Source organism: Elephas maximus, chromosome 3, assembly GCF_024166365.1.
Source record: "Elephas maximus indicus isolate mEleMax1 chromosome 3, mEleMax1 primary haplotype, whole genome shotgun sequence".
Taxonomy (NCBI): domain Eukaryota; kingdom Metazoa; phylum Chordata; class Mammalia; order Proboscidea; family Elephantidae; genus Elephas; species Elephas maximus.
In genome coordinates, this window is record NC_064821.1 from 56,067,231 (window position 1) to 56,089,416 (window position 22,186).

At 41.5% G+C, this 22,186-nt stretch overlaps 1 protein-coding gene across 3 annotated transcripts in view; it reads right to left on the reverse strand.

Moving 5' to 3' along the window:
- FBXO42 (F-box protein 42) overlaps window positions 1-11,273 on the reverse strand; it is a 117,864-nt gene extending 106,591 nt beyond the window's left edge. The window contains exons 1-2 of one of the 3 annotated variants that reach the window (XM_049878039.1): window positions 11,066-11,273; window positions 10,449-10,736 (exon numbers count right to left, since the gene is read on the reverse strand). The gene's annotated coding sequence lies outside the window, so the exon portion shown is untranslated. Of the gene's footprint in view, window positions 1-10,448; window positions 10,763-11,065 lie in introns of those variants that run through there. The other 2 variants (XM_049878036.1, XM_049878037.1) reach the window with 2 other exon arrangements.
- Between the last annotated feature and the right edge of the window lie 10,913 nt (window positions 11,274-22,186).

Sequence of the window (22,186 nt, forward strand, 5' to 3'; positions counted from 1 at the left end):
TATTTGCTTCACAAGCTTGCCTTATCAAAAGAATCACCTAGCAGGCAGATTCCCTGCAGGTTGTTTCAAGAAACAGGGATGGATCCAGGCATCTAAATGTTAACAAACACCTTAGATGCAAGTTTGGAAAACCCTAATAGTGCTTCTAAAGCTTAATCTTATGTTAGCATTTGTAATTTTCCTATACTGCCTTACACACTTTAGTAAGTTAAATAACTTAAAAATAGTTAATAAGTAAAACTTCCAGAAAAATACAAAATATTATAGCAGGAGCAGATCTTAAATATTACAGAGGAATTAAAACCGTATTTCACAGATGAGGAAACTGAGTTCTTAAGCGACTTCCTTAAGGTCACGCAGCGAATAAGTAGCAAAACAGAACCTGTAACTTTTGGCTTCCAGCCCAGTGCTCCTTCTACCACACCACACAAAAATCTATTTTTAAAAGATGAGCAGTAAAGCATAATTTATTGATGTCCATCAAAAGAGGACTAGTTTAACAAACTCTGCTACATCCACACATGAAGTAACATAAAGCTGTGAAAATAAGGACCTCTGTTCCAATGCGGTGTGATATCCAGAATACATTAAGCAAAAAGAGAAAGGTGCTGAACAGTGTAAGAAAGGAGAAAACGAATCTATGCAGGTATGTGCTTATTTTTGCAGAAAGAAACACTGAAAGGATAAAGCAGAAACTAATAAAAAGTAGATACAGGAGGATGGTTTAAGCACCAGCCATGTAGCATACCTTTGGCAACTCTTCAAGGCCCCAGCTTTAGGAGTTGCAGCAGTTCTTGAGGTAATGGCCCTTCCTCTAGACTCTTAAAAACCCTTTGCCATCAGTTGATTCCAACTCAAAATGACCCTACTGGACAGAGGAGAACTGCCCCATAGGGTTTCTAGGCTATAATCTTTACGGAAGCAGACTGCCACATTTTTTTCTCGGAGTATCTGGTAGGTTTGAACCGCACACCTTTTGGTTCGCAGCTGAGCACTTAACCATTGTGCCACCAGGGTAATATCTCCTCCCTTTTGTTCCTCTGACTCTTGAGGTAAGAGTTTCACTCTGCAGTTATTAATCTCTAAATTACCCTGCCCGACTATTTTTCGGTTCTTCCAGTCTTGCAACATCTATGTAACCAGTTCCCTGTATTAAATCTCTATTTGAAATATGCTTTCCATTTTCCTGACTAGATCCTGACAGACAGAATATTCTAAGAATAAAAAGAACCACAAAAAAAATCTTAAGCTTGACTCAGTAATTTTGTAAATAATAATACGGAATGTGTTTTTAAACTTTCTTAGGCATACTGTAGGATAAAGCAAATAAATGTTAACACTATCAAAATCCAAGATTTTCAGTGTTAGACAAATGTGAAATCTAAAGAAAACAATCTTGTAATATGTTAAAATTTAATTGGAAATATCAATATGATGTCTTGGTTTTTTAGTAAACATTTTCTAGCTCTGCCTACTGAAAGAACCTAAAAACAATGAAGAGCCAGTAGCAATGAGCATCCCTAGCACTCACATGTTGATTTCTAAACTAGGACTTCTTAGGAAAATGACTGATTTCAGGTCAGGGACAGGGAAAAGTACAAGATAAACCTGGAACATCTTATTAAAGAAACAAGAAAGCACCCAAACACCAATAGGGGCATGTCAAAAGGACAGAAGAACCAGCTTAAAGAGGCTCACAGTGCCCACATTTGGGGCAATTTCAGTGACGAAAAGACTAATGACTGTAATTAGTGTAAAATGGTGAATAAAAATCCATGCACCTGCAGTAATACAGAAAATAATAAACTCATTTGCTACCACAGAGTGACTATTGCACTAATTCTTTACTAAGAACTTTTACAATGAAAAGCAAAGAACTAAACACTCTACCTTTTTAAAAAATAATAAGAATATATTATTGTTTTTCGGGCAAATTAGGTTCCCGTTTAACAAGTACTACACAAATTGTTCAGAGACATTAGTTACATCTTTCACAATGTTTTAACATTCTCACTAATTCCTTCCTGGATGTTTTGCTTCCAGTAATCTGGGTTTCTCTATCACCTTACCCCCTCTCAACTTTGCTTTAGACTAATTGTTGACCAATATTCTACCTTTTTTAGGAGAAACTATAGCTCACTCTCAGTTGATGGTATTTTGCTAATAAATATGGAAGGAATAATAATAATCACTTTTTGAAACCTCTAATGAAACAACTGATTTGGGCAAGGATCATTAACGGATGCTAAAACCAACAGGTGAAAGATAGCTGGGGAACAGAATAATTGCATTGTGTTAAATTACCACCCCGCAGATTGACTGATAATTGTAAAGAGAAAGTGTAGCATTACAACAGAAAGCATCATGTTAACCAAGTGATCAAACTTAGCACCATTTTAGTGGAAAAATATGACACCAAGTGAGATGCAACACAAGTACACAGTATCACAAAGGATTGCAAATATGAATCTAATCACACCTTTAGGCTTGATTTAAAAGGAGATAAAGGAACAAGTTAAATGACACCCAAGGAAATATTAGACAAATCAGGGACGTAGAACAGTCTACCAGAGAACCAGACTGGTCTCTTTAAACATCAATGTCATTGAGGAAAGAAAAAAGGGAGTGGGGAGACTATTTGAGAATAAGAGACAAAAGCAAAACAACACACAAATGCAATTTGGACTCTGGTTTCTACACTAGTCCTGATGTACAAAATAATTGGAATTATTATTCCCTGTCCTTGAGCACAGACAATGTGACCCAGATGAAGCTGGGCTCACAAGGACCCACAAGGACTCACAAGGACAGATCAACTGGGCCCTGAGATAAAGAGAGTAGATTGGACAATCTTATAAATTATATTTTAGGGAAGAAAAATCTTTTAGGGAACAACTTTTCACATAAAGCCAATCAACCAGAAAACAAAAGACTTTCCACTCTTATCTTTTTCTATTAACATTTAGTGAATAGAAATTCATTGGACCAATGAAGACCCTCCTGTCAGTTACTGAAACCTATACCAATGATTGTTAAGAAAGGCAACTCAAAATGTAAGATGACAGTGTCTAGCCAATCTGTGAAATGAAGAAGCTTTCAATGATTCTACCCATTTCTGCAATAACATATACTTATGATTCTGTAACCTTCCTCAGATTTGGGCAGATATTAGCTCTGGCAGCACACCTGTCCGCTTCCCACTTTTGTCTTTTGGAACATTTGCCAGATAAAACTTTCTTTCTGCTTTACTAAACTTTGTGATGTTTTCTTCCCCTACAATAGTCCTTTGCACTTGCTGTTCCCTCTGCCCCCCAAAACTTAGATAAAACACCCTGCCTTGTGTCTTTCAGCTCTCCTGACTAATAACTTCCCTAAGCCACCCAATCTTAATTATTAGTCTTCCCTTCCTGCCCACATCATTATCACATTACCCTGCTTTATTTTCTTTGTGGTACTTATTACTATCCAAAATTATTTTGTTCACTTATTTATTGCCTTACCAATCTCAAATGTAAGCTCCAGGAAAGTAGAGTCCTTGTCTCTCTTGTCCATTGTATCCCTAATACTTGAAGCATGCCCAGCACATAGTAACATTCAAACATTCAATAAATACTTATTGAATGAATGAACCAATGAACAAACAAAAGGAAAAGAAGATTCAACAGATCTTTGGAATCACACAATGCCTCAGAAAGCTTGAGGAAACCCTATAGGGCAGTTCTGCTTGTCCTATAGGATCTCTGGAAGCCCTGGTGGCATAGTGATTAAGTGCCACGGCTGCTAACCAAAAGGTCGGCAGTTTGAATCCACGAGGCACTCCTTGGAAATTCTATGGGGCAGTTCTACTCTGTCTTCTAGGGTCACTATGAGTCGGAATCGACTCAACAGCAGTGGGTGGTTTGGTTTTTGGTTTATAGGATCTCTATGCATTCAAAGGAAACCTTGGTGGCGTAGTGGTTAAGTGCTACGGCTGCTAACCTAAAGGTCAGCAGTTTAAATCCGCCAGGCGCTCCGTGGAAACTCTATGGGGCAGTTCAACTCTGTCCTACAGGGTCCCTATGAGTTGGAATCGACTTGACGGCACGGGGTTTGGTTTTTTGGGGTATGCATTCAAACCAACTCAATGGCAAAGGGTAAAAAAAAAAAAGTTCATGAGGAACAGCTCGTAAGAATCCAAAGTATATACTGAATGAGTATTGGAGTGTCTAATATGTAAGCACTAAAATGTGCCTGTGAAGCTCTAGTGGAGCAGTGGTTAAGAGCTATGGCTGTTAACCAAAAGGTCGGCAGTTTGAATCCACCAGCTGCTCCTTGGAAACCCTATGGGGCAGCTGTACTCTGTCCTATAGGGTCGCTATGAGTCGGAATTGACTCAATGGCAACAGGGGGTATATATGTGACTATAAAACCAAACCCACTGCCATTGAGTCGATTCTGACTCATAGTGACCCTACAGGTTAGAGTAGAATTGCCCCATAGGGTTTTCAAGGCTGTAAATCTTTACGGAAGCCGACTGCCACATCTTTCTCTCACGGAGCAGCTGGTGAGTTTGAACTGGTGACCTTTCAGTTTGCAGCTAAGCGCTTTAACCACTGCACCACAGGGTTCCTTTAAATGTGCCTGTAAGACACTAAAAATATCACATACAAATTATACTTCATGATATGTCCCTAATTAAGCTATCTGGCATCGATTAATTAGCACATTAGTTTTTTTTGTATTTAACATAATTTTCTAAGGGCAACAGTGGTTAAGCAGTACCGCCTACAGGAGATTATACAGAGCAGGATAGGGTAGTTAAGGGAAAAAAATACAACCTACCTGGAAGGTGGATGTTCCAGGTATACAAAGAAACATGATGTGCCTGAAAGGCAAAGAGACTAGCGTGGAACAGAAGCCACATGATGGGATGTCACGGAAAACTGGGCTGGAAAGGTTCAGTATGGGCTTTAGGGACAGCTTCCAAAGCTAAGTAGAGTTTGACCTTGGTGTGCTAGGCAGTAATGTGTTACCATAGGTTCTTGATCAGAGGAATAACAATCAGACAGTAGTCTTTTAAAATTGGTCTGACATAGTACTGTCACCTCAATCTTGGCCATTTCCAAAGATTACAAAGGAGAAAAACCTTTTTTTTTTTTTTTTTTACCATGTGTTAGGCATTTTGTTGAATATTTTACACATGTCATGAGGTAGGAATTGTAATTCCCATTTTGAAAATGAGGAAGACCTAGGATCACACAGCTAGCAAATGGCAGAGCCCTAGCAACAAGACAAAAGCTGTTAGCACCAACAGCTCATAAGTCTGGTCTAGTGTCATGGCAGCAGATATGATGAAGAACAGGGAAATCTGAGGGGTACTGAAGAAGATGCTACAGAACTACGTGGCAGAATAAATACAGGAGGTGAAGAGCATAAAAATTGATCCTCAGTCTTAAACACTATCAGACCAAAATAAAATGATCCTAGCTATAGAAAGGAGAATATTGAAAAGGGAACTTGGTTAGTGAAGGTTTTTTATCTTAAAGGAGGAGAGAGATGAGAAATGATGGACTCAATAAGGTCTCTGGAAAACCAACAGGCATAAAAGAAAGATCACACCCAGATGGATTTCAAAGATATCAGGACAGCAGTGTCAAATGAAGCCATAAATAAGCCGAGTTCTCCAATCAAGGCTAGAAAGAGAAGCACAAGAAAAAAAACATGTATTTCTGCTACAGGGCAGGTATTCCATTGGGACTACACTATGAGGAGGCTGGGTAGTAAGTTCCTCTTATTCCAGTTTTAACTTCCCATAAAAGAAATAATGTTTAAGATTTGGGTGTTTACTATGTGATAAGCAATGCACTTCTAAGGAACTTACATGCATTCTCACATTTAGTTGCCCTATAACATAGGCATCATTATCCCCATTTTATAAATGAAAAACAGACTTAGAGGAGCTAAGTTCCTTACCCAAGGTAAGTAAGTGAGCTGGGGTTTGAGCCTAGATCTACCCGGTGCCAAAGAGCTCTGGTAGCGCAATGGTTAAGTGCTCGGCTGCTAACAAAAAGACTGGCAGTTCAAACCCACCCAGTGGCTCCACAGGAGAAAGATCTGGCGATCTGCTTCCGTAGAGATCACAGCCTAGGAAACCCTCCGTGGGAGTTCTACTCTGCCACAACGGGCCGCTGTGAGTCGGATCGACCTGATGGCACCCAACAACAAAAACAATAACCATTACACCAAGTCAAACTACAGAGCATATGTAAACCATGAAGTTATATAAAATGCTGTGAATATCTACTCTACCCGGCATTAAACATTTCTGTGAGAAGATCTATTCCCAAATACATTATGATTTATGAAACACACTTTTGGAAGAGGAGGAAACTGCATGCACTGAGGAAAAAGGGGAAGAATAAGATGGACCAAAAAAATGGGAAGGTTCCACAGGAAAATAAAAATTTTGGCACAATAATAGACAAGCGAGCAGCCTGCTTGATCTTAGCAAGACCAAGGAGCTATCTGGAAAGATGTTAAGTATCTGAAAGCAAAAGTTAAGAAAGCAGTACTGCAGAAGATACTACAAATACAGCACCGCTTGATCCCAACAAGATGCTACTCCTTTTTGGCAAGAGACAGCAAGACTACTAGTAAAAAGCTTTAAAAAGAAGTACTAAAAGAGAGAAGTAAATGCCATTCTTCCTTGACTTACATCAGAAAAGTCAACAAATGGGGAGAGGCGACATTTAATAAAACTGTATTGATAAATTAATAATTAACATCAATCCCTCTCCAAGCAATGCACTAGAAGATTCATTCTGGAAAAAATCCCTTGTTCTCTATATAACAACATGAATCAAACATTTAAGATGAGAATAAAGGCAAGATAAATTTGGAAAAATATGCCATGCTAGTGAATGCCTTAAAGCTTCCTAAATGTTTACTAAATGCCTTGAAATATCCTAAATATTAAATATTCTAAGGGACTATTATTAGTTAAAATTAAAACTTGTCTGCCTTTACAGAAATTAAATGAATGACCTCAAATCTATATATTACTAGAAAATAAGTTACAGTCTAAACTCCACAACAGTAAAATTTTACAAATGACTATTGTTTTATGTAATACCTATACATTCATCCATTCTATGTACGCGTGCGTGTGTTTATCAAAGTACCATATGATATTTCCACCTCTGAAGCAAAACACAGAACAACAACATTGGGAAAATTAAATTAAAAACTTAGGAGAAAAATACCTTTACAAATGAAAAAGTGGAAATTAATACAGAAAGAACTGGAATTTAGAGCAAATTTAAAAGATTTCCAATACATGCACGAATATAAGGAAAGGTAAAATTAGGGCTACAGTAGTACTAGCAAGTCATAGTTTTATGAGACTTAAAAGAATGTCATGGAAAACAGTCTTAAAAATAATACGTATTATGAGGTTCGAGGGCCAAAAGGGACAGGAGCTGGTTGGATGGACACAGTAAGCCCGGGGTGGAAAGTCTGAGTGTGCTGTTACATTGTGGGGATTGCAACTAGTGTCACATAACAATGTATGTATACGTTTCTGCATGAGAAATTAACTTGAGCTGTAAACTTTCACCTAACACACACACAAAAAAAATAGTATGTATTATGAGGTTAATACTGGGCAATCTTAAAATGACTTGTCTATAGGTCATGTCCTTCTACATATAACAAACTGTCACAACATAGAAAAATGAAGTCACTTTCACCACAACCTTAAAGCACTCATTTTCAGATAAGATGCGGATTCTACATGTTCAATTCATACAGCCCCACTTAAAGATTCTACTCAATCCAAAAATTCATAGAAATTTTGCAACATGGCAACGACATGTTAAATTAACTGTACAACCACCACAGCACTAAAATGAGGAACTTGTACTGGGATACAAAAGTTCAGTATCCAATATGCTGAATAATTTCAATCCACATAAACAGGTTCTATAATTTAGTATACTTCTGGTTTAAGCTGCCAATTTCAGTAAAAAAAAGTATTTTATTTATTTATTGGGAAAAAGGAAATAGTACTAATAATCACCTATAGTGAACATTCTAATTAAAGGACTGCCAACTAAACTCCATTTATTAACTAAACATGATCAAATGAAAAACAAAACAGTGCCTCTTGTGTGTTAGTTTACAGAAGAAAAAAAAAGCATCATCACTCTAAAGTTGTTACCATGATGTAATCTGAGATATTTTAATTGCAGCTGCAATATTTGTGTTTGCTGCCTATGGGTAGGACTCACTCTCTGAAAGGTTCTCCCAAGGCTCCCTTGGATTTTTGAGAACGCAGAAACCATAACTGGGGCATACTGTGTGGGAAGTGTCATGACAGTGAACGAATAAAAGAGAAAAAGAACTCATGATAGAATATAATTAAAAAAAAAAAATCAGTTTTTATAAAAAGCAAGTCACTCACAAAAGGCCTACTTTTCTGTAGAATAATAAGGAAGGTTGGGCTCTGAGAGGCATTCCTGATTGGGTTTAGTGCCATCTCAATGCCTGCTGCTCACGTACTTCTTACGCTACATATAATATACTTAACTGGTTTCCTTTTTTTTTTTTTTAACCTGGCTCCCCAGCCAGACTTTAAGGCAACTTGAGACCAAAAGCTGTCTTGTCCTAGAATCATTAGTACCTACTTCCCACAATGCCTGATACATAAAGGGCCTGCAATAAGTTTCATAAAATAGGAATAAGCAATCTAACATTTACCTAGTATTTTACATTTTACAAAGCACCTTAATAAACATTACCTCTTTTGGTCCACAGAACAATCTTATGAAGTGGGAAGAGCATTACTTAACCTAATGACTTCTGCTTTTACAGAGTTGCTAATTCACTGACTAAACAACCCTGAAATCATAAAGATGATCACATATTTGGTCATGTCTCAGATAAACTCTCCTTGGGACCTTAAGGAGCCCTGGTTGCACAGTGTTTAAGAGCTTGACTGCTAACCAAAAGGTCAGCAGTTCAAATCCACCAGCCGCTCCTTGGAAACCCTCTGAGGCAGTTCTACTCTGTCCTATAGGGTTGCTATGAGTTGGAATCGACTCGACGGCAATGGGTTTGGTTTTGGGGACCTTAAATTCTCATAAAACCCAGAGGTTTTGCTAGCATTTTCTTTGGTTACTCTTCATAATAGTTAGAAATCACACAGTTCTGAATCTTAAGGAAGACATTAAGAGGAAGCATCTTAAGCCATTTTCCTGATCCTGTTCTTTTCTGGGACTCTAAGAAAGGTAAGGAATCGCAAAGTCAAAATGCTGGAGAGTGGATGATGTCACGGATGCCATGAAGCTGCATCAATACTTGAAGATGATTTTGCACAAATCAACTCACTATGCCAAAAAGCATAAGGTGAAACCACCAGGGTGTTTTACTGCATTAATTTCAAGGCTCTTAGCAAATTGGTATGTAGAGTGGCTCTCTAATTCTGACAGAGAAGTTGGTTCAGGTTTACGTCCTTAGCAAATGTATTAATAAAATCTGTAAGTCTCTATGGAAAAGGCTTCAAGAATAGAAACGGAAAAAAAAATGGTCAAAGAATTAGCTAATGTTAAACTAAACAGCTGTCTTTAAAAAAAAATTGTCATTTTAACAATTAAAAGCTTTATGAAGGACACGACACACCCACATATCAATGAAGACTGAATAATGCTCACATGTATATTAGGCTTATCAAAAAGCAAACAGAAGTACAAAATGACAACACACAATAGATGACACTGAATCAAATTATACACACCGCTATGCTCCAAGTTAGGAATCCGACACAGAGCATCACTGGTCACCGCAAAAGCTAAACGTCCAATTCTAAATGATGGTGTTTTCTCTCAATTTTTTATTACCCTTTTAAACATATGATGTCATCATTCTTAAGCATAAGCAAAGCCGGTTTAAGTTATAAAAGATATTTGGTGTGTCCAAGCAAAGGCGATTGCCTCCATGATTCCCCATGGCACAACTGCAGATGAATTCGCCATCCTTCAAGGAAGAGACAGCAAGGCTTCAAATCTGCTTCCCTACCTGAGAAAAACTAAATCAGTCTCCCATTTAGTAACGGAACAACAAAAGTTGTTCTCAAAAAGGAATTAGCAGGCATAGCACAATGTCACTGCCAGCAAGTGAAAACTGATAATGTGTCTGAATCTCCCTCTAGGGCAATCAGAATCCCACCACAGAAAAGTCCAAAGACTTTGGCAATTAAGAAATGAAGCTTTTATTTTCCTAATAAGTCAGGAGATGTAATAGACAAAGCAATTGGTTATTCTGACTCTTAATCCAACGGTTTCAAACTAACGAGAACGTCATCACCACCGAAGTTACTCTGCAGAGACTATTAAAGATCTTACAATTTTTTTTTCTTGGTTTACAAATTCATTCCCACCCTCCACCGTTCCCGTCCCACAATCAATTCTCACCAGAAGCCTTTCAGAGTCCCAGCGTGGATTGCTGTCTCAACCAAGGAGATCTGCAGTTCCCATTTCTCTGGGGGAACGCTCAAAAAGCTAGAGGTTAGGGAAGGCTGTTTGTGTTTTCTTTTTTAGGCAATTCCAAAATCTTCACCTTGCAGCTGCAGCTTCAGAGATGCTGGCCCTTCGCCGCAGCCTCAATTTTGGAGGGCATCCGACTCCGGTTCCTCTCGCAAGGAGTTAAAGGCTCGAGGGCGGGGTGAGAGAATATCTGACACCCCTACAGCCATCCTTGCCCTGGTCACACACACAAACACACACTCACACACTCACACACCCCTTCGTGGACCGGGTGAGGTGACGACAACAGCTCTGCTTGAGGAGAGGGGCTGGGTTCGCTCCCATTCCGAGGGCTTGTTGGAAAAAGGTTCTCCTCCTCCCCGCCTAACCCAGGGGGGGTCCAGGATGACGACAGCAAGAACCCCAGACTAGCCAGCACCGATCCCCACGCGGGCTGCCGGGCCTGCGCCGAACCCGGGGTGCCCACTACCCCCTGCGGGCCCCTGGCATAAAGGGCAGAAGGCGCAGGCTCCCAGTCGTGGTCCCCAGAGGTGGGGAGGCCTCACCTGGCCCAGCCCGCACCACGCTCTCGGGTTCGCTTCCCTGGTGATGGTGAGGAGGGAATGAGGGACAGGGCCGGAGTGCAGGCGCTCGACCTCAGGCCGCGCTTGCCGCACTCGGGGGACCCTCACGGCAGGCGGGACCCCGTGCCTCCAGGAGCCGCCATCTTCCTCCACTCAAACGCCGCCGCCGCCGCTGCTGCTCTGGCCAGGAGAAGGTAGCGGGGAGCGCGCATGCGCTATGGCCGGGCGCGGAGTACGCGCGCGCACGCACGTCAGCGCGGCGGGCCCGCGCGGTGCGGCCTGGAGGCGGCGCCATGTTGGGGAGGGGTAGTGGGGAGGGTCCCGGGCCAAGGTTCTCCCGAGGTTGGAACGCCGCCTTGGGGAGCTAAACTGATGTGAAGGGAAGTCCTGCTTCCCCGCCCTCCTTCCTTGGGTTGCTAGAGCCGCAGGCGGCACCTACCCACCGCTGCTCTGCCTGGAACAGCTGGGTTTGAGACTCTGAGGTAGACGACTAAAAAAAAAAAATTTTTTTTTTGCCTGGAATTAATTCATTTGTACCTTGGGCGGCCCGAGAAGCACGGAGGAGGGCTGTGGCTGATGGAAGTGCCCTTGGATATTGCCTCAGTGTCTTGGTTGCACAAGCAAAGCCTCCCTTATCTGCTGTAGCCACCTTTTGAGTTGCTTATAGCCTTGTTTTTAAGATGCAGAAACTGAGGCGCAGAGCAGTATTAGTCATTTGCCCAGAGCCATATGTCTAGCACTGGGGGAGCCTGGATTTGAACTCTGGTGTGTTTGGTTTCCAAACTCCCAAACTTTCTAGTGTTACACCAGGGTATGGGTTCCAGCAAATTACCTTCCAAGGGAGCATCCATGTATCCCGCATGTAGTCTAAGGAGATGCCGGAAATAGAGTCCAACGGCTTCGCTTAACCCTGTTGTGCCTAAAACTGAAACAACCTTGAACTGCCAGCAGACTTCCCCCCACCCCAACCTGGGGCAAAGTAGATTTGCTGGGATATCTCTTGGGACTAGGGTTGGGTCAGAACCGAGGTCCCCTTTCGAGTTGGGAGGGCAAGGTGCTATTGAGCAGACGGGTCAGTCTCACTCTAGAGACCACTAGATATGTGTTTCTCAAACTTGAATAGTGCAGAGAGCCCTGGGATTACATTCAGGGAATCCCAGCGAGAGAAACATTGAAGACCCTAAAGCCTGTGAAAATGTCTCTCAACTAGGAATTGTCACTGAAAAGAGAAACTTGGTAATTATAACTGGTAAAAGAAATATTTAAATGTTGTTAGATGCCACAGAGTCAGTTCTGACTCATAGCAATACTATGTACAACATGTTCACAATCCTAATTATGCTTGAGCCCATTGTTGGAGCTACTGTGTCAATCCATCTCCTTGAGGGTTTTCCTCTTTTTCCCCGACCCTCTACTTTACCAAGCATGATGTCCTTCTCCAGGGCTGGTCCCTCCTGATAACATGACCAAAGTATGTGAGACCCAGTCTCACCATCCTTGCTTCTAAGGAGCATTCTGGTTGTACTTCTTCCGAGATAGATTCGTTAGTTCTTTTGGCAGTCCATGGTATATTCAATATTCTTTGCCAACACCACAATTCAAAGGCGTCAACTCTTCTTCGGTCTTCCTTATTCATTGTCCAGCTTTCATAAGCATATGAGGCTATTGAAAACACCATGGCTTGGGTCAGGCTCACCTTAGTCTTCAAGGTGACACCTTTGCTTTTCAACGCTTTAAAGAGGTCTAACATGTCGACTGATTTCCTGACTGCTGCTTCCATGGGTGTGGATTGTGGATCCAAGTAAAATGACATCCTTGACAACTTCAATCTTTTCTTCGTTTATCATAATGTTGCTTACTGGTCCAGTTGTGAGAATTTTGGTTTTCTTTACGTTGAGGCGTAATCCATACCGACGCTGTGGTCTTTGATCTTCATCAGTAAGTGTTTCAAGTCCTCTTCACTTTCAGTAAACAAGGTTGTGTCATCTCCATATTGCCGGTTGTTAAGTCTCCCTCCAATCCTGATGCAGCATTCTGCTTCATATGGTTCAGCTTCTCAGATTATTTGCCTAGCACACAGATTGAATAAGTATGGTGAGAAAATACAACCCTGACACACACCTTTCTTGACTTTAAACCCTTGTTCTTTTGGAACAACTGCCTCTTGTTCTATGTACAGGTTCCTCATGAGCACAATTAAGTGTTCTGGAATTCCCATCTTTGGAAATGTTACCCATAATTTGTTATGATCCACACAGTAGAATGCCTTTGCATAGTCAATAAAACACAGGTAAACAAACATCTTTCTGGTATTCTCTGCTTTCAGCCAGGATCCATCTGACATCAGCAATGATGTCACTTGTTGCATATCCTCTTCTGAATCCGGCTTGATTCCTGGCAGTTCCCTGTCAATGTACTGCTGCAACTGCTTTTGAGTTATCTTCAGCAAAATTTCATTTGTGTGTGATATTGTTAGATAATTTCCACTATCCATTGGATCACCTTTCTTTGGAATGGGTACATATATGGATCTCTTCCAGTCTGTTGGCCAGGTAGCTGTCTTCCAAATTTCTTGACATAGACAAGTGAGTGCTTCCACTGCTGCATCCATTTGTTGAAACATCTCAATTGATATTCCATCAATTCCTGGAGCCTTGTTTTTAGCCAATGCCTTCAGTGCAGCTTGGATCTCTTCCTTTAGTACCACTGGTTCTTGATCATATGGTACCTCTTGAAATTGTCCAACATTGACCAATTCTTTTTGGTACACAGTGACTCTGTGTATTCCTTCCATTTTCTTTTTTTTAATAATTTTTATTGTGCTTTAAGTCAAAGTTTACAAATCAAGTCAGTCTCTCACATAAAAACCCATACACACCTTGCTACACACTCCCAATTACTCTCCCCCTAATGAGACAGCCTGCTTTCTCCCTCCACTCTCTCTTTTTGTGTCCTTTTCACCAGCTTCTAACCCCCCCCCAACCTCTCATCTCCCCTCCAGGCAGGAGATGCCAACATAGTCTCAAGTGTCCACCTGATCCAAGAAGCTCATGCCTCACCAGCGTCCCTCTGCAGTCCATTGTCCAGTCCAATCCATGTCTGAAGAGTTGGCTTCTGGAATGGTTCCTGTCCTGGGGCAACAGAAGGTCTGGGGGCCATGACCACCAGGGTCCTTCCAGTCTCAGTCAGACCATGAAGTCTGGTCTTTTGAGAATTTGGGGTCTGCATCCCACTGCTCTCCTGCTCCCTCAGGGGTTGTCTGTTGTGTCCCCTGTCAGGGCAGTCATCGGCTGTAGCCAGGCACCATCTAGTTCTTCTGGTCTCAGGATGATGTAGTCGCTGGTTCATGTGGCCCTTTCTGTCTCTTGGGCTTGTAATCACCTTGTGTCCTTGGTGTTCTTCATTCTCCTTTGATCCAGGTGGGTTGAGACCAATTGATGCATCTCAAATGGCTGCTTGCTAGCATTTAAGACCCCAGACGGCACCGTTCAAAGTGGGATGCATAATGTTTTGTTAATAGATTTTATTATGCCAATTGACTTAGATGTCCCCTGAAACCATGGTCCCCAGACCCCTGCCCCTGCTACACTGGCCTTTGAAGCATTTAGTTTATTCAGGAAACTTCTTTGCTTTTGGTTTAGTCCAATTATGCTGACCTCCCCTGTACTGTCTTTCCCTTCACCTAAAGTAGTGCTCATCTACTATCTAATTAGTGAATACCCCTCTCCCACACTCCCTCCCTCCCCCCTCTCGTAACCACAAAAGAATGTTTTCTTCGCAGTTTAAACTATTTCTCGAGTTCTTATAATACTGGTATTATACAATATTTGTCCCTTTGCAACTGACTAATTTCACTCAGCATAATGCCTTCCACGTTCCTCCATGTTATGAAATGTTTCACAGATTCCTCACTGTTCTTTATCGATGTGTAGTATTCCATTGTGTGAATATAAATTATTTATCCATTCATCCGTTGATGGGCATCTTGGTTGCTTCCATGTTTTTGCTACTGTAAACAGTGCTGCAGTAAACATGGGTGTGCATATATCTGTTCGTGGAAAGGCTCTTATTTCTCTAGGATATATTCCAAGGAGTGGGACCCATTTTCTTTTGATGCTGCCCACATCGTTTAATATTTTCCCCACATAATCTTTCAATATTGCAACTCAAGGCTTGAATTTTTCCTTCAGTTCTTTTATGTGAAATGTATGGTAATATATATTTAGTATCATTAGAAAGTCCAAATTTAAACATTGTCATAGAACTCGTGATCACCCCCAAATACCCTGTACAATTCAATTTTAGAAACACTGGACCAGCTATTAAGTGCTTCCTTTTAAAAATGCGGGTTCCAGGGCCCACCTCAGACTTTTTCTAAAGGTCCCCAGAGATTCTGATGCCCAGTCAGGTTTGGAACTGCTAGACTATGTTAAGGAGCCCTAGTGGTGAAGTGGTTAAGTACTGGGCTGCTGACCAAAAGGTTAGTGGTTTGAGCCCACCAACCACTCTGCGGGAGAAAGATGTGGCAGTCTGCTTCCCTGAAGATTTACGACCTTGGAAACCCTCTGGGGCAGTTCAGTTCTGCCCTATAGGGTCACTATGAGTCAGAATCGACTTGATGGCAACAGGTTTGGTTTGGTTTTGGTGGATCATGCTAAAATAGATTCAAATATAGAACCATTCCACCTTGACTCTCTTAGCTCAAAGAAGACAGGATTTTTTCTCCGTTTTGCTCACTGCTCTATCCCCAGCACCTAGTAGAGACTGGCACATAGTATGGACTCACTAAATGTTTGTCGAATGTACGAACGAACTGGGAATTTGGCAACTAAGGGTGCATTCACTCAACAAATATTTAGTGAGCATCTACTATGTGATACGAATGGTAATATATTTTTAAATAAAACTAATAAAATAAGGTCCCTGCCTTCATGGAGGGCACCTACCTACAGTCTACTACGGGAGACGGACAATGAAGAAGAAGCCAATATAAAATTACAAATTGTGATGAGCATAAAAGTATCGTTATTAAAACAAGAGCTTAAATAACAATCAGAGTTGACATTTACTGAGTACTTCTATTATGTGCCAAACACTGTGCTAAGGTAGGTGCTATTATTGTGTTTATTTTGCAGATGATGAAACTGAGGCACAAAGGGATTAAGTAGCTCACCCAGGGTCACAGGCAGGGCTTGAACCTAGGTGGTCTCACTTCAAAGCCTGTGTTCTTAAATGCTACAGGCTTTCGCTTCTGACAAATAGGAGGAGGTAAGATTGAGGCCAGATTATTTATCACCTATAATATCAGTGGGAAGACTGGCTATTACCTGCTAGGTTATGGAGATATGGGGACAGGGAGGCTATGTGATAAAAATGGCGTTTTAGAATAACCTCTGGAGCGCGAAGACTGATGGGTGGACAACTGGAGACAAGGGATGATACTAGAAGGAGAGGGGTGGCTGGAGCCTCTCTAATAAGTGTAAACAAGATGTTAGTTTCCCTCCAGGTTCCATCCCAACAATCAATTACTGCAATTAACTTCTTATGTATTTGTTTATTTAGGATAGGTAATACATGCCCATAGAATGACACTCAATAGGTACAAAAGGACATATAATGAAAATTAAGTCCACCCTACCAGTTCCCCAGCTGTCTGGTCAACCCCTCCCCCTATCAGGGGTACTGTTACAAGTTTCATATATCCTTCCAGAGATCCACATTGTTGTTGTGTGCCATCGAGTTAATTCCAACTCATAGCAACTCTATATGACACACACACAAATAAATAAAATAAACATACAGTTGGCAGCTTACCATACACACTGCTCTGCACCTGGCTTTTTATTTTTTTACTTTAATTAAATGTATTTTCTCGATATGGGTACATTTATTATTGTTACTGGTTGCCATGGAGTCAGCGCCTGACTCACAGTGACCCCATGCACAACAAAAGATATGCTGCCTGGTCCTGCACCATCCCCATGATCAGTTGCAGGTCAGCGCATCAGATGGTTATGACCCATAGGGTTTTAATTGGCTGATTTTCGGAAAGTATTCATTGCCAGGCCTTTCTTCATAGTTCTTCTTACTGTGGAAGCTCTGCTGAAACCTGTTCAGCATCATAGCAACAGGCCAGGCTCCACTGACAGATGGGTGGTGGCTGTGCACAAGGTGCGTTAGACCCAGGTCTCCACCATGGAAGGTGAGCATTCTACCACTGAACCACCACTGCCCCCATCGGTACATTTTTGGAAATATTCCTAAGTCCCTGGTTGGAGCACGCAGTTAAGCTCTGGAGTACTAACCGAAAGGTTGGCAGTTCAAATCCACCTTGGAAGTAAGGCCTGGCAGTCTGCTTCCCAAAGGTCACAGCCTTGAAAACTGCATGGAGCAGTTCTACTCTGCACACATGGGGCCACCATGAGTTGCAATTGACTCAATGACAGCTAAACAAAAAGTTTTTTAACAGTTGCATTCTGTTCCTTTATATGGATGTACCATAACTAAAAAAAAAAAAAAATCCTCTAATAATGGACATTTAGTTTGTTTCCAGTCTTTTGTGATTATAAACAAAGCAACAATGAGTCTCCTTGTACTTTTGTCATTTGCATACAGTATGTGAAAACATATCTACAGGGCAATTTTCTAGAAATGCAATTGCTGGGTCAAAGGGCATATGCATTTTACATATTGATAAGTTACCATTTAGTTCTTAACATGATTGTCTACATAGCCTCAGCACATGCATCAGAGAAAGTTTTCTCACTATAGGCCTTGCTCTTACATTCCCACCACATATCTGAATGTTTTATGTGGTGTATCAAAGGAGCCTGCAGTTTTGAGTGCATGTCACTTAACACATGACATGAATGGTGTCTCAAACATATTTCACAAGAAAAAGAAACGCATGCTTTCGGGTCTCTGCCAATACCTGTGCATACCAATGCCTCAACTTTTTGTGCTTCCCCTCAAGTGGAGTCCCTGGATAGTGTAAATGGTTAAAGATCAGCTGCCAACCAAAGAGTTGGAGGTTTGAGTCCATCAAGTGGTACCCTAGAATAAAGGCCTGATAATCTACTACCAGAAAAATCAGCCATTGAAAACCCTATGGAGAACAGTTCTTCTCTAACACACATAGAGTTGCTATGAATCAGAATCAACTCGATGGCAATTAGTTTTTTGGTTCTCTGGAGGAAGAAACCACCACCTCTTTTTCAATTTTAGAGCTTATTTGGTCTCATCCCCTCAATTTATAGATGAGGAAACAAACCAACAGAGAAGGGCCTTGCCTAAAATCACAAGGAGCCCATATGATTACCTAGGTCTGGACTCTTGATTCCCCATTTGGTGGGACAAAAGCTATTTCCTTTGCAGCATCCTTAAATGATCTCCAAGCTCTCTACTTTTCTCATCTTGAAAATTCAATCCCAGGAATGTTCAACTAATTCCTTTGTTAAAGCTCAGTCCCAATTATAACAAAATTGTAAGAAATTAACTCCCTCTGGTGGTGGTAACATGGTATGACTTCTTGTGTTGTCAAGGTGCCTCTGACTCATAGCAACCCTATGTGTAACAGAAGGAAAGAAAGTTGCCTGGACCTGCGTCATCCTCACAATCATTGCTATGTTTGAGCCTGCTGTTGCAGCCACTGTGTCAATCCATCTCATTGAGCGTCTTCCTCTTTTTCACTGATCCTTTATTTTACTTAGCATGATGGATGTCTTTCTCCAGGGACTGGTCCTTCTTGATAACATGAACAAAGTATGTGAGGCAAAATCTCACTGTTTTCACTTCTAAGGGAGTATTCTGGTTGTACTTCTTTCAAGACAGATTTGTTTGTTCTTTGGCAGTCCATGGTATATTCAATATTCTTCATCAACACCATAATTCAAAGGCGTCAGTTTTTCTTGGGTCTTCCTTATTCATTGTCCAGTTTTCACATGCATATAATGCAATTGAAAATACCATGGCTTCGGTCAGGTGCACCTTAGTCCCCAAGGTGACATCTTTGCTTTTTAACACTTTAAAGAGGTCTTTTGCAGCAGATTTGCCCAATGCAATATGTTGTTTGATTTCCTGACTGCTGCTTCCATGGGTGTCGATTGTGGATCCAAGTAAAATTAAATCCTTGCAGTACATCAACAGGGAACTGCCAGGAATTTAAGCTGGATTCAGAAGAGGATGTGGAACAAGGGATGTCATTGCTGATGTCAGATGGATCTTTGCTGAAAGCAGAGAATACCAGAAAGATGTTTACTTGTGTCTTATTGACGTGCAAAGGCATTTGATTGTGTGAATTGTAACAAATTATGGATAACATTGCAAAGGATGGTATGACTACTGTAACAGGGTAGCAGGAGCATTGAACTGCATGTAACTTCAGGGAGAATGAGAATCAGCATTAGCTTCAGCCCAAAGCTGATTCCTGTGAGGTGGTCAGCCATACCTCCACTCTCCAACCTTTCTTTTTTTTTTTTTTTAACCAGTTCTGACACCAGCTGTCTTCCCCACAGCACTCTCTACTTCTCTGCTGGGTTCAGTAATTTGTTGCAATGGCCACATAGAACTCACAGACTACACCCACAATTATATGGTTTATTAGGGAAGTAACATGGGATCGGAGCCCTGGTAGCACAGTGGTTAAGAGCTCAGCTGCTAACCAAAAGGCTGGCAGTACAAATTCTACCAGCTACTCCTCGGAAACCCTATAGGGCAGTTCTGCTCTGTCCTCTAGGGTCACTATGAGTTGGAATCAACTCAACGGCAACAGGTTTGGTTTTTTTGGTTTTACATGGGATCAGGATTAACTTGGAAGTAACAAGAATAGGATCAATGTCAGGAAGCACACAGGCAAAATCCAGGAAGCTCCCCCAAAGAGCAGAGCACTTCTCTCCCTTCGTTGGCATAGGACAGCTCTCTCTCTCTCTCCCTCTCTCCTCTCTTGGCAGGCCTTCTCTTGGCCCCCTGAAGACAGACTCCTCTTGGTGTTCTGAGGGCAGGCTTTCTCTGCCACTGCTTGGGCCTGGCCTCACACCCTGCTCAGGCAAGCCATATAGCTTTTTAGTTCCACCAACAAGTGCTCAGAGACACCCCACTCTGCCTGCAAGCCTTCTGCCCAAAGGCCCTCAGCTTCCTTGCTCCATATGTCAGCAAGCCCACTGTAGCTGCCTCACTCCATGGGCCAGGAAGCCCACAACACCATCTCACACCAGTCTCCTGGTTCTGCTGTTGCTCCATGTTACAGCTCTGTCTCCTGGGTCTGGGAGGTTCTCAGCGCAGGGACTCTGAGTCCAAATGACATGCTCCTCTCCAGGATATTCTTCTTGGTGATAGTGAGATCCCCCTCAACCTCTGTGGGATGGGCGTTTATATGAGCAAGCAGCTCAGTCCCATTGGGCAGATTTTATGTACCCTATTTGCATAATAATTGACCAATCCCCTGTCTGGACTAAATGGACCAATCCCCTTGTAAGTGGCCCCATCTATTTGCAAAATATCTAGCATTTTCTGCTGGCAGGGACTGGCTTCTTCCCTAGGTAAAAGTAACAAGAATCTCCAAAAGATTAGGGCAACTGTAACTATTCCTCAGGACCCAGGGGAAAAAATTCCCAAGCTGTTTTCTTTTTCTCAGAACCAGGGCAAAAGGCCACATAAAGAAACTCATTGCACCACAACGACAAAGCCTAAAATTAATGGGAGTGAGTTGCATTTACAAAAAACTAATCACACATCAAGAGTGAGACTTTGGCGATATCTGATAGACCGGCAGTCTCATCCACCTTGCTGTTACCAGGACTCAGCAGGATAATTCACTTCAAGGAATGGGGTCACAAGAAAACATATTTAAAATAAATACAGTTCCAGAGAGTGAACAAGACAAAATCTTATATCCTTGAGGGAGGTCAAGGGGTTAACTGAATTAGTTGAGTTTTAGACATACCGAATTTAAACTCCTAGTAGAATATCCACATAAATATGGCTATAGAAAGCAGAGCTATGTGAATCAGAAGCTCCAGGTCAGTTCAGGGCTGGAAATCACATTTGGGAGTCTTCAGCATACAATGGGTGACTTATACTACGAGCATCTATGTAAGAAGAGCAAGGGACTGAGGTCAGACCCTGGAGATGAGTGATATTCAGAGACAAAAATCTGTGAAACCAGAGAATTAGTAAGCATAGCACTTTAACTTCAGAATAAAGACTAGTAACATTTAACACGGAGCCCTGGTGGCACAGCAGTTAAGAGCTCAGCTGCTACCCAAAAGATCAGCAGCAATTGGAATCCACCAGTTGCTTCTTGAAAACTCTACAGGCCAGTTCTACTGTCCTATAGGGGCGGTATGAGTTGGAATCAACAACTATGATTTGGAATTGACTACTATGATTTGGAATTGACTCCATGGCAAAGGGTATAAAATTTAACACATGGCTGGAATTTATAATAATCATTAAAATCAAACCAAACCCATTGCCACTGAGTTGATTCTGACTCATAGCAACCCTATACGACAGAGTAGAACTGCCCCGTAGGGTTTCAAGGAGCGGCTGGTAGATTCAAATTGCCAACCTTTTGGTTAGCAGCCGAGCTCTTAACCACGGTGCCAGCAGGGCTCCATAATAATCATTAAAAAAACAAAACATCCATTGCCACTGAGTCAATTCCAACTCATAGCAACCCTATAGGTCAGAGTAGAACTGCCCCATGGAGTTTCCAAGGAGCACCTGGTGGATTTGAACTGCCGACCTTTTGGTTAGCAGCCGTATACACCACCAGGGTTTCCATAATAATCATTAGGAATACAAACTGCAAAATTTCACAACAGGAAGCTGTTACTTCAGAAAGATTTATGGCATGCTAAAAACACATGAAAAAATATTCTAAGTCAGATAATTATAGCAGCCAAATGCAACACTACTGAATGACATGCTTTTAATACTGAGAGGTTTACCAGAACATGTTAGTGAGAATAAAAACACATGGTGTTTGTTTTTTGCCCTGCTTTTGTGTTTTGAGAAAGAAAGGATGATTAAAGAGGTGAGAATTATAAATCTCCCTCAGGCAAAACACCCCCATAATGATAATAGAATTCTTATGGGCCAAGC